At 44.5% G+C, this 9,600-nt stretch overlaps 1 pseudogene; it reads right to left on the bottom strand.

Moving 5' to 3' along the window:
- Positions 1-537: 537 nt before the first annotated feature.
- Positions 538-3,451, bottom strand: LOC143436675 (large ribosomal subunit protein eL20 pseudogene; annotated as a pseudogene).
- Between the last annotated feature and the right edge of the window lie 6,149 nt (positions 3,452-9,600).

Raw genomic sequence — 9,600 nt, 5'->3', positions numbered from 1 at the left:
AAGACCCATACTGATGTGAGTGGACCCATCCTGGATAGTTGTGCCTGGATCTGTAGAAGCAAGCAAGCTGAGCAAGACATGGGATGCAAGCCAGTAAGCAGCTCTCCTCCATACCCTCTGCTTCCGTTCCAACTTCCACATTTATTCCTTGAGTTTATGCCCTGACTCCCCTCAGTGACGGACTGTTACCTGGAAGTATGAGACAAAATAAACTCTTTCCTCCCCAAGTTGGTCTTGGGTGGAGTGTCCTATCACAGCAACAGAACCCTGACTAGAATGACACTGATCTTAAAGCAGCCAGGCACAGGTTTCTGGTATTTTTCAAAGATTGGATAAATAGCATGTGTGTTGATAATTCAACCTGACTACATAAAATGCCTAAATCTCTCTTAGGGTGTTTTTGTTTTGTTTTGTTTTGTTTTAAATAAATCAGACTACCTCTTGGCATTCCCCAAAGAAAATAATTCAACAATCCTTTAGCTAATTAAAAGTGGGTAAAATGAGTCACTGAAGCACAATTTTTCTTTTTAAATCCAGCATTTAATTTTGAGGTCACTGTAGATTCTCATACAGATTTTCCTGGATCCTGCAGTGGTGACACAGCTGGGAAGTGACTGTCTGTGAGAGTTTACTCTTCTGAAACTGAGACCAGACACTTAAAGGAACAGAGATTCATTCTGGCTCACAGTCTGAGGGCATTACTCCAGGGCAGGCACAGCAGTGAGAGCATGGAGGGTGGTCTGTTCACGTCTTGCTGGACGCATCTGCTTCCTCCTGTGAGAGCACTGGGATCAGCTGCCACAGTCATGCCCACCCAGCGGTCCTCCCAAACCATAACAAGTTAGCTCCTCAATGACATCCTTACTGACATTTGGGGACTATACATTCCTGCACTGGGTTCAGAGGTGTTTATGTTTTCTTACATCCCCAAATGCTCGATTTTAATTTTTCTCTAAAAGTCCCCTTCACACTTCACTTCTGAAAGAAACCATTGGTTCTTTGTTCCTGACAAACAGCTGATGACAGTGGAGGACTAGTGAAGTCACTAGACTCCAAATGAAGCCTCAGCACTCGGCTTGACTTTCTAGAACTTTTTTTTGATAGTCTGAAGTTTTTATTCAGTGGGTCTCTGTGTCTAGAAGAAGGTATTGGGCCTCTTGGTGGTGAAGCTTGGCTTGTGCTGGCACCGTAACACGCGGTGGGGCAATGGGAATTTGATCTTGGAGTTGTGGAACTGCTTGACAGCTGGCCGGAGGCACTTGCCAGCTGCAATCTCTTCCACCTTCATGATCTGGATGGAGTGTGCGTGGGCACCGTGTCAGGCACCCATGTCTCGGTAGCACTGTGTGACCGCGCCAGCAGTGGTCAGGTCCCGGTACTCTTGGTACATGTTGTGTGTGCCACTTCGGAAGTCGAAGCGCAGCCAGATGCCGAAGTTCTTCACACGGAGGGGTGACTTCTCAAACACCTGCCCGAAGTACACAATCTCCCCGGATGACTTCTCCATCTTCTTCAGCTGCGACACAAGTACCAGAAGCGGGACTTGGCCACCACATGGTTGGGTGCAAAGATTTGCGTACGGTACAGTGGTGGTGTGTGGCATTTGGGGGTTGGCAAGCAGCGCCCCACCACCTTGTATTCCTGAAGCGTGCCCGACGCCTTCATGGCGTCGTTCACCACCACTCACAAAAGGCGACTTTCTAGAACTTAATAATGGAAAAAGGAGCCTTCCTATCTCCCTTCTGCTGGATCAAAAATAAGATTTCTAGGAGTGAAGAGATGACTCAGTGGTTAAGAACAGTAGTTGCTCTTTCAGAGGTTCTGAATTCAATTCCCAACACCTACCTGGCAACTCATGACCATCTACAACTGTAGTTCCATGGGATCCAATGTCCTCTTCTGATATGCATACATGCAGACAAAATACCCACATGTATAAAAATAAATAAATAGAGAGATAGATGGATAGATGTTAAAAATGAGATTTCTGTCCTGGATCTTCAGAGTTCTAGTTCTGCCTAATTGGAGGCAGAGACATGTTTTACGGGCTCTCTATAGCCACAGCCTTTGGTACTTAGAAGCCCAGTGTGACCTGCCATGGGCACCACAGTAGATCAATGAAGGGAAGCAAGGGAAGGAAAAACCACTGAGTTCAATATCAACTCAAGACTTAGCTTTTAAAATAAATTATGGGATATACGTTGGTTGTTAGAATGTTTTGCTGGCATGCCCAAGCCCTAGGTTCTGTCCTCAGCACTCCATAAACTGGGTGTGTTGCTGTGCACCAGTAATTCAGCATTCAGGAGGCTGAGGAAGAGATTCAGATGTTCGAGGTCATCCTTTGCTACACAGAAAGTTCCGGGGCAGCTGGGGCCACCTGACAACATCATTGTCATCAAGGCAAATTAGGAAATAATTCTGATTCATTTTTTTCCTTTGCTTTTCTTTCCTGTTTCTTTTCTCTTTTTAGTCAGAAAGATTGTCCTGCAACAACAGGAATAGCTGTTGTGTTCAGGTATTGAGTAGTTCCTGTCCACAGAGGCCAGGCAGAATAGAAATATGGGCCCTCCACTATCTACCCAGGGAACATGACTCTCTTTCCCTTTGATTTGAGCATCAGGCCATGTTTCTTGAGCAGGCTCCAAGGTGGTAGGGTTGGGGACAGCAGGAGGCGAAGAGAAAGGATCAATAAGCTTCTGTAGAGTCTAAGTGGAAGTCGCTGGCCTAGTAGGAAGTGGAGAGTCTGGAACTACAACCCTGAAACCCCGGGATGGGATCTAAGAGATGTGGAGGCTTCCCTAGGTTTATGCTGATTGATAGGCTTCATTGTGTCCTAGAGATTAGAGAAATAAGAGAAACACCACGTGACAATTAGCAAACAGGAACCAGAAGAAACAAATGACAGATCAGTAGATTTATGGAAAACAGTGCTGACAGGCCCATTTTTCAGAGTTCAGTGTTTCACCTGCAGAATTTAAAATATAATTAAAAAAAAAAAAAAACCCTCCCAAGATTCTTCTTTACATTTCAGATGCTTCGCTTAAGTGAGAGAATACAAGTCAAGGTTCTCATTTGCACCCACTTTCAGAGAGAGTTCCCTGGAATAGCTGTAGATGCCAGAACACGGTTCCCTTTCCTCCACCTAATAATCCCAGGGTCACTGATGGCACAGACATAGAAAGGGGCAGAGATGTGTTCAAGCAAGAGGGTCCAAGTTAGCAGCAGACCCAGGTGAAACGTGAAATATAATGTTTCTTAGTTTTTCTTTGAATTTTTCCTTCCATCCTTCATCTTTTTTGTCTCTCTCCTTCAGTTCTCATTTCCCTTTCCTGTTTCTCTACAGGGAGAGAGAGAGAGAGGGAGGGAGGGAGAGAGAGAGAGAGAGAGAGAGAGAGAGAGAGAGAGAGAGAGAGAGAGAGATCATGGGTTTTATACTCATGTGAAATACTAACACTTGGTCAAAGTTCAGAATCAGTGCAGTGGGTGCAAAAACACCAAACAAAAAAGTGATCCAGGAGCGCAGATAATCTATTCCACCTTAAAACTAGTTCACCTTAAAAGCTTCTCCTCCTCCTCCTCCTCCTCCTCCTCCTCCTCCTCCTCCTCCACCACCACCACCACCACCTCCTCCAATCAACTATTCATATCACTTCATCTCTCTACTGGATTCAACTCAGTTGCAAAACACCTCCCACTTCTAAGGACACCAAGAACTCTTCCCAGAGCACTGGCAAGCTTTCTGCCTTTCTCCACAGGAAAACAAAAGCTGAACAAACAAAATGGACACCAATTAGAACACACCCAAGACCCAGAATCTAAAACCTGGGTGGTGTTGCTGGCTAACACCTCGATAGACCAGCAGCTGCCCAGCTGTGGATCAGTGTGCCTCACTCCCTGGCTTAACCTGGGTCACTTGTTGAATCCCAGGAGAAATTTTGTTCTTCGGGAGACCTGGCTAGGGTTGGTGCTGGAGGCTTTTCAGCTTCTAATTACTGTGTTCAGAAACGAATGGAGACAGCTTTAAAATAATGAGAACGCTGTTAAAGGAGTAGATGGTGCTGGGTGACAAAGAGAAGTGCTGGCTCTGTGTACAGTATACATTTAGCCTGTCAGCAAACACACAGCCTTCTGCAGGTACCACAGAGATGCACGGACGACGGACGACGGAGCTGTGAACCCCGAGGTTCTGGGGTTTGCTTTCACGAGCAGCTGCTGAAGTTAGAATAGCAGCTTAATAGAAATTAGAGTTTATCCTTTTGAATCTCCTAGCAATTTGCCTCTGTTGGGCCCGCGGTTCATTATGATGCAAAGAGAAAGGCTCCGGAACGGGGTGTGATTCAGGCCGGCATTCCTGTTGCCACGTTCAATTCAGCTGAAAGCCAGAAGTACAGTGAGTGTACTTCCTGGTCTTTGACCCTTCCTGGGAGCTTTTGAAAAGCAGAGTTTGTATAGAACACTAACCTCCTTCTCCACATTCATTGCCCATTAAAGTTAGTAAACCCACTCAGAGGCCAGCAGAAAACTACTTCTTTAAAAAAAAAAATTTTTTTTTTTTTACCTCCACCTGCCCCCTAGCTTAAAAACAGGGTGACCTCCTTCTCTCATCTGCCCTCAGCAAACTGAAGCAGCAGCCTGTGAGACAGATGTTAAATGTTCCAAATCGTCTCTTGTGCTTTGGCACAAAAGGGCCAGTGACATAGAGGACAGTTGTTTTAAAATCTCTAAGCTTGAACAACCAAAGCAAGATAATATAAAATACAAAGAAAGTGAGAACCAACGAGAATGGAATGTGTTTCCTGTGACTCTGCAGACTTTAATCTGCACAGGGGTCTTCCTAAGGGACCAAGTTACAGACAGGCAGCTGTGGAGCCCAGAGCTTAAGCAACTTGCCTAAGGCTACCCAGCTAACTGGGCAGAGTGGGTCTATCTGAGCCCAGGAAACCTGAATCCAAGTTCCCACTGCTGTCTCTCAGCATTAAAGGGGAGCTGGACCCTGGAGATTCATACAAGAAAGTTATAAAGCAAATTCCAGGTTAGATGGGTTCCAGGAGAAACACAAACAACTGACTTGTCCGTTTGTTTTTTTTTTTTTTTTTTTAAGATTTATTGATTTTTATTTATATGAGGACACCGTATCTGTCTTCAGACACACACCAGAAGAATGCATTGCATCCACCATGTGGTTGCTGGGAATTGAACTCAGGACCTCTGGAAGAGCAGTCAGTGCTCTTAACCACTGAGCCATCTCTCCAACCCCTTGTCTATTCAGTTTTAAAGGTCATTTAAAGTCAAGTTCAGAATTGATGGGGTTGAATTAAAACATAAATGAACACTGGTTCAAAGTGAGGCTAGTTAACACTAGGTAGGGCTAGCAGTAACCAGAGGCCCAGTACTTGGATGCTGTGTTTAGCAGTTAAGGTGAAGGACAACAGACTCATTTGGCCACTAAGTTAGTGTGCATTTCTCTAGCTTTTCCAGCTGAAGTCGTACTCTGGAGCAGTGGCTGCTGCTGAAGATTCACAGGTTGAAGTCAACCATCTCCTAAACCCTGTCAGATAAAAATACTGTCAAAACAAAAATTGCACAGCAGAACAAACTCAAAAACTCAAACCAAATCACAGGAACCTTTAGTTCCCCAAACACCTGCCCTGGGGCAAAGCAAAGAAGCTAATTGGTGTGCACTGAGCTTGCCAATCAGAGGATTTTCAGGGTAGGATGGAAATCCCCGCAGGCTGTGGAAGCAGTAGGGATTCCAGGCAGTGAATAGGCTCCAGAGGAATTGCCCAAGAGCAGCACAAAGAAAAGGTTTCTGCTCTCCGGTCACTAGCCTGAGCCTGAAGTCTAGGCCTCCAGGGGGACTTTTAGAGGGTATGATGAACTCAGTAAAAGAACTGGAGAACACTCCTAGCCTGTCGGAATTGTAGCAGGTGCCAGTGACTCTGCTTAGGTAACTGATCATTTACTTGAGCCAAATCTGCCCTCTGTATAAAAAACAAAACAACAACAACCCCAAGGAGATGGTGGCATTAGCTCTGATGAGATGAGCTTTGAAACAAGGCACTCAGGTTGAGCAGTGAGGTCTGTGCCAGGTGTGAATGCAGAGAATTGGAAACTTGCCGAACACTCCACTGGACAGCCAGCACTGATGGATTCTGACAGTCCCTGGGAACCAAGCACCAAAAGCTTGAGAACAAGGTACCACAGCGGAGTCAGCCCCTGTTGGGAGGAGGGGGTTAGTACAATGAGCAAAGAGGTCTGAAGGCAAGACATCTGCACCACTGTTCCCTCATGGGGCAACCAGCACACTGCAGGGCTGGAGACTGGCAGAGCAAGGTTTTGTTAGCAGCCATAGATAGAAATGAACAGTGAAGGTGAGTTAATGAGAAGAAAGAGCCTCATAAGTAATATATTCACCAGTGTAACTGGAGTTCCAAGTCAAAAGGCCCAGCTTCTGAAGCCCGGCGGGCTTCACTCAGCCACTCAATTAAAGAGAGGAGAACCTGGGAACAGCAGAGAGAAGATTCACTCAGTGTGACAAATTCAGAAGAGACAAAAAAGAATCCAGTGGCTCCAACTACATTTCCTCTTTTAAAAAATATTTTTTTTTCAAGTTTTAATTGTGTGTTATTGTTAGGAGTACAAAACAACAACAACAACACACCAAAACTCCTGGTTAAGAGAGTAAGCTCTCTGGCTTGAGTGGACACTGAACACTTCAGCTGTGCCTCAGTCACTTCGACTAAGGGACCATCCTTAGAAGGATGCTGATCTTCATCATCATGCTAAAGAGAGGTGGGTGGAATCTTAGGCCTTTTAATGAGATGCTGTACTTTTTCCTTCCCAGAATTCCTGCCTCTAGGATAGTAGCTCACAGACTGCAGCCTTGCTAAGAGTTCTAAGTCTGCTTGCTTTTCTGAGTTATTTAACAACAAGCATAATTTCTCCTTTTTGTCTATCTCCTTTCTAAATGCAATTTTCCTAACACTTTGGGCTTCCCCACCTCACCCCCTACCCCAGGGCAACATTTTGGGCTTCCTATCTCCCTCTCCCTCCCCCCCCCCCCAAATCTTCCAGCCTTGCTCACTTCATCACTGGTCCACATCAGCTCCAATGGCATGGCTCCCCTACCTCTACTTTTTTACTCCTCTGGGCAGGCGCTAAAGTTTACAGCTTGCCTGTCCTCAGGTCTTTTTTTTTTTTTTTTTTTTTTTTTTTTTTAAACTATAATAAAAATGTCCTTGAGCTTCTGTTTGAGTACATTCCTAAAGCCTTTTCTTAATGAGACTAAGAACCCCATGAGGGGATCCTGATTTTCCCTGCATCAGTATGCACATAGGTACCTGTGGATGCCAGAGATGTATCACCTTGGATCTGAAGTCACAGGCAGTTTTCAGTCTCCTAACATGAGTGCTACACACCAAACTTGGATCTTCCAGAAGAGCAGCAAGAGCTCCTAACCACTGAGACATCTCTCCAACCCCACAAGTCCATCTTTGAGATACTGATGTGAGCTTCAGATATAAGTAAAGAAGGGGTTGGGGAAAGGGGTTTGCATGATCAAACAGTTCTAGTGAAGGTATGGTCTAGTGAATAATTAATTGCCTTAGTGCTAAGCAATCCCAAGAATGCTGTTGGCTTGCAGGGTAAGCTGATTCTAATGAGATCACTATTTCTTTTTCAGGGAATGGCCTAGCCAACGTAGATGTGAATAGGGTGTGACCTGGCCCTCATGGATGACTGTCCCTACACAGGGAATGGCCTGTCCTAGTTTGCCCTTCCTAGAATCCAAAGTGATTACAGATTTTGGACAATGATGTCTCTGTTCCTTTAGCCTTGCAGGAAGAGGAAATCGATCTGGCAAAGGAATACTGTGATTGTTCATACCTGCGCAGAATCAGACACACATCTGATTCTAAGTACAAGAGACAAACACAAAATGAAAGCAGAGATGACAGGTACCAGCCTTTCAACCTACTTTTAGTTGTCCTCTGGGCCCACATGAGGAGTTGGTGCTGTCTAGCAAAGGCAGTGTCTCACTGCCTGTTAAAGGAAAAATTGCATACGGACACCTGTGTGACTATGCAAGAGCCTTGGGTCAATAGCCAGATGCTGACGGTTAGTTTCAAGTAGAGCACCTGTCTGATGAATGTACCAGAGAACTACCTCACCTTCCTGAGACCATAAAGCACTTACTCAGAAGCAGCATTTACATTTTACAAACCTAAGTCCAATTCCAGGGAACAATTCTCATGATGGAATCTTTCAAGGAGTCTAGTGTCCAGAGTTACAGAAGTTGATATGTTAAACAATAATCCTTTTGTGGGTTTAATAATCCTACCTCTTTAGCTTCTGTTTCCTTTTATGTCTAGCCAAAATTCAAATGCAAAATTAGTTCTTCCCCTCCACTCCTTCCCCACACTCTCATGCCCAGCAGTGGAGGAATAAGAGAATAAGGAAGCATACTCCTTTATAGAGGAGTTAAGCCCTGACTGGGAAAGGGCCTCACCTTGAGGGAGTTCTTTCTCTAGAGAGGTCTTCATCAACAGAGCCTGGAGCAGTTGGAGTAAGTGCTTTGGTCTTTAGAGGCACCATTAACAAGACCATAACAAATGAGCAGTCCCTGGAACCCATTATAGGGAACAGACTTCCAATCATCCAGCATCTGTTGGCCTGGGGACAATGAAATAGAAGTCCCCTTGAAACACTAAAACTTGACTTGCTAGGAGTTAAAGGATTTAGCAAGACTCTCTGGAACACTTGCTTTTCTGAAAGTCCTTATGGTTTTGAAACAGTATCTCCTGTAGCTTGGGCTGGCCTCTAACTTACTATGATGCACAACCTAATCTTAAACTCCTGATTTTCCGACCTCTGCCCCTCACTGGAGGGTGCTAACACATATTACTTGCTAATCTGAAAGTATACATTGTAAATCACTTGCCCACTTGCATTCTATCACCTAAAGAAAATATCTAATCCCCACCCAAATTTACTTGAACAGATATGTGCTTTGTTTCCATTTTAAGGCTACATTGTTACTGATGTTTATTCCCCCAGATGGGAGAGCAAAATGATGGCTGAAGGAAAGATGAAAGATTGTTTAAGGTCACATGATTGACAGACTCAAGCTAAATTTAGAATTTATCAATTTGGATGTTGCCTTATGGCAGTCATTTTAATGATGGGAAAGCTTCTGTTTGCAGTGATCTTTAAGAACGTGGATGATTTGGGAGCTTTCTTTCTTCTTTCTTTCCTCTCTCTCTCTCTCTCTCTCTCTCTCTCTCTCTCTCTCTCTCTCTCCCTCTCTTTCTTTCTCTCTCCCTTTCTCTCTTTCTCTCTCTCTTTCTTTCCTCCTTCCTTCCTTCCTTCCTTTCTTTTTTTCTTCTTTCCTTCCTTCCTTGCATCATTTAAAGACATAAAAATACATCCTGCCAAATCTCCTTCTTTTCTCCTTTAAATTGAAGCCATTTGAGAGAGAGAGACTGTGGCATTCCACCAGGTGACTAACTTTCTAGGAGTTCCCATCTTAGGGTTTCCGAAGACACTGGTTCTAGTACTTCAAAACTACTATGCATGTTGTCTTAAAGTTACCTTTGGGGTATC

The sequence above is a fragment of the Arvicanthis niloticus genome, chromosome 23 (genome assembly GCF_011762505.2).
Source record: "Arvicanthis niloticus isolate mArvNil1 chromosome 23, mArvNil1.pat.X, whole genome shotgun sequence".
Taxonomy (NCBI): domain Eukaryota; kingdom Metazoa; phylum Chordata; class Mammalia; order Rodentia; family Muridae; genus Arvicanthis; species Arvicanthis niloticus.
Note: the sequence above shows the minus strand (reverse complement) of the source record. Positions and strands in the feature narration are given on the sequence as shown.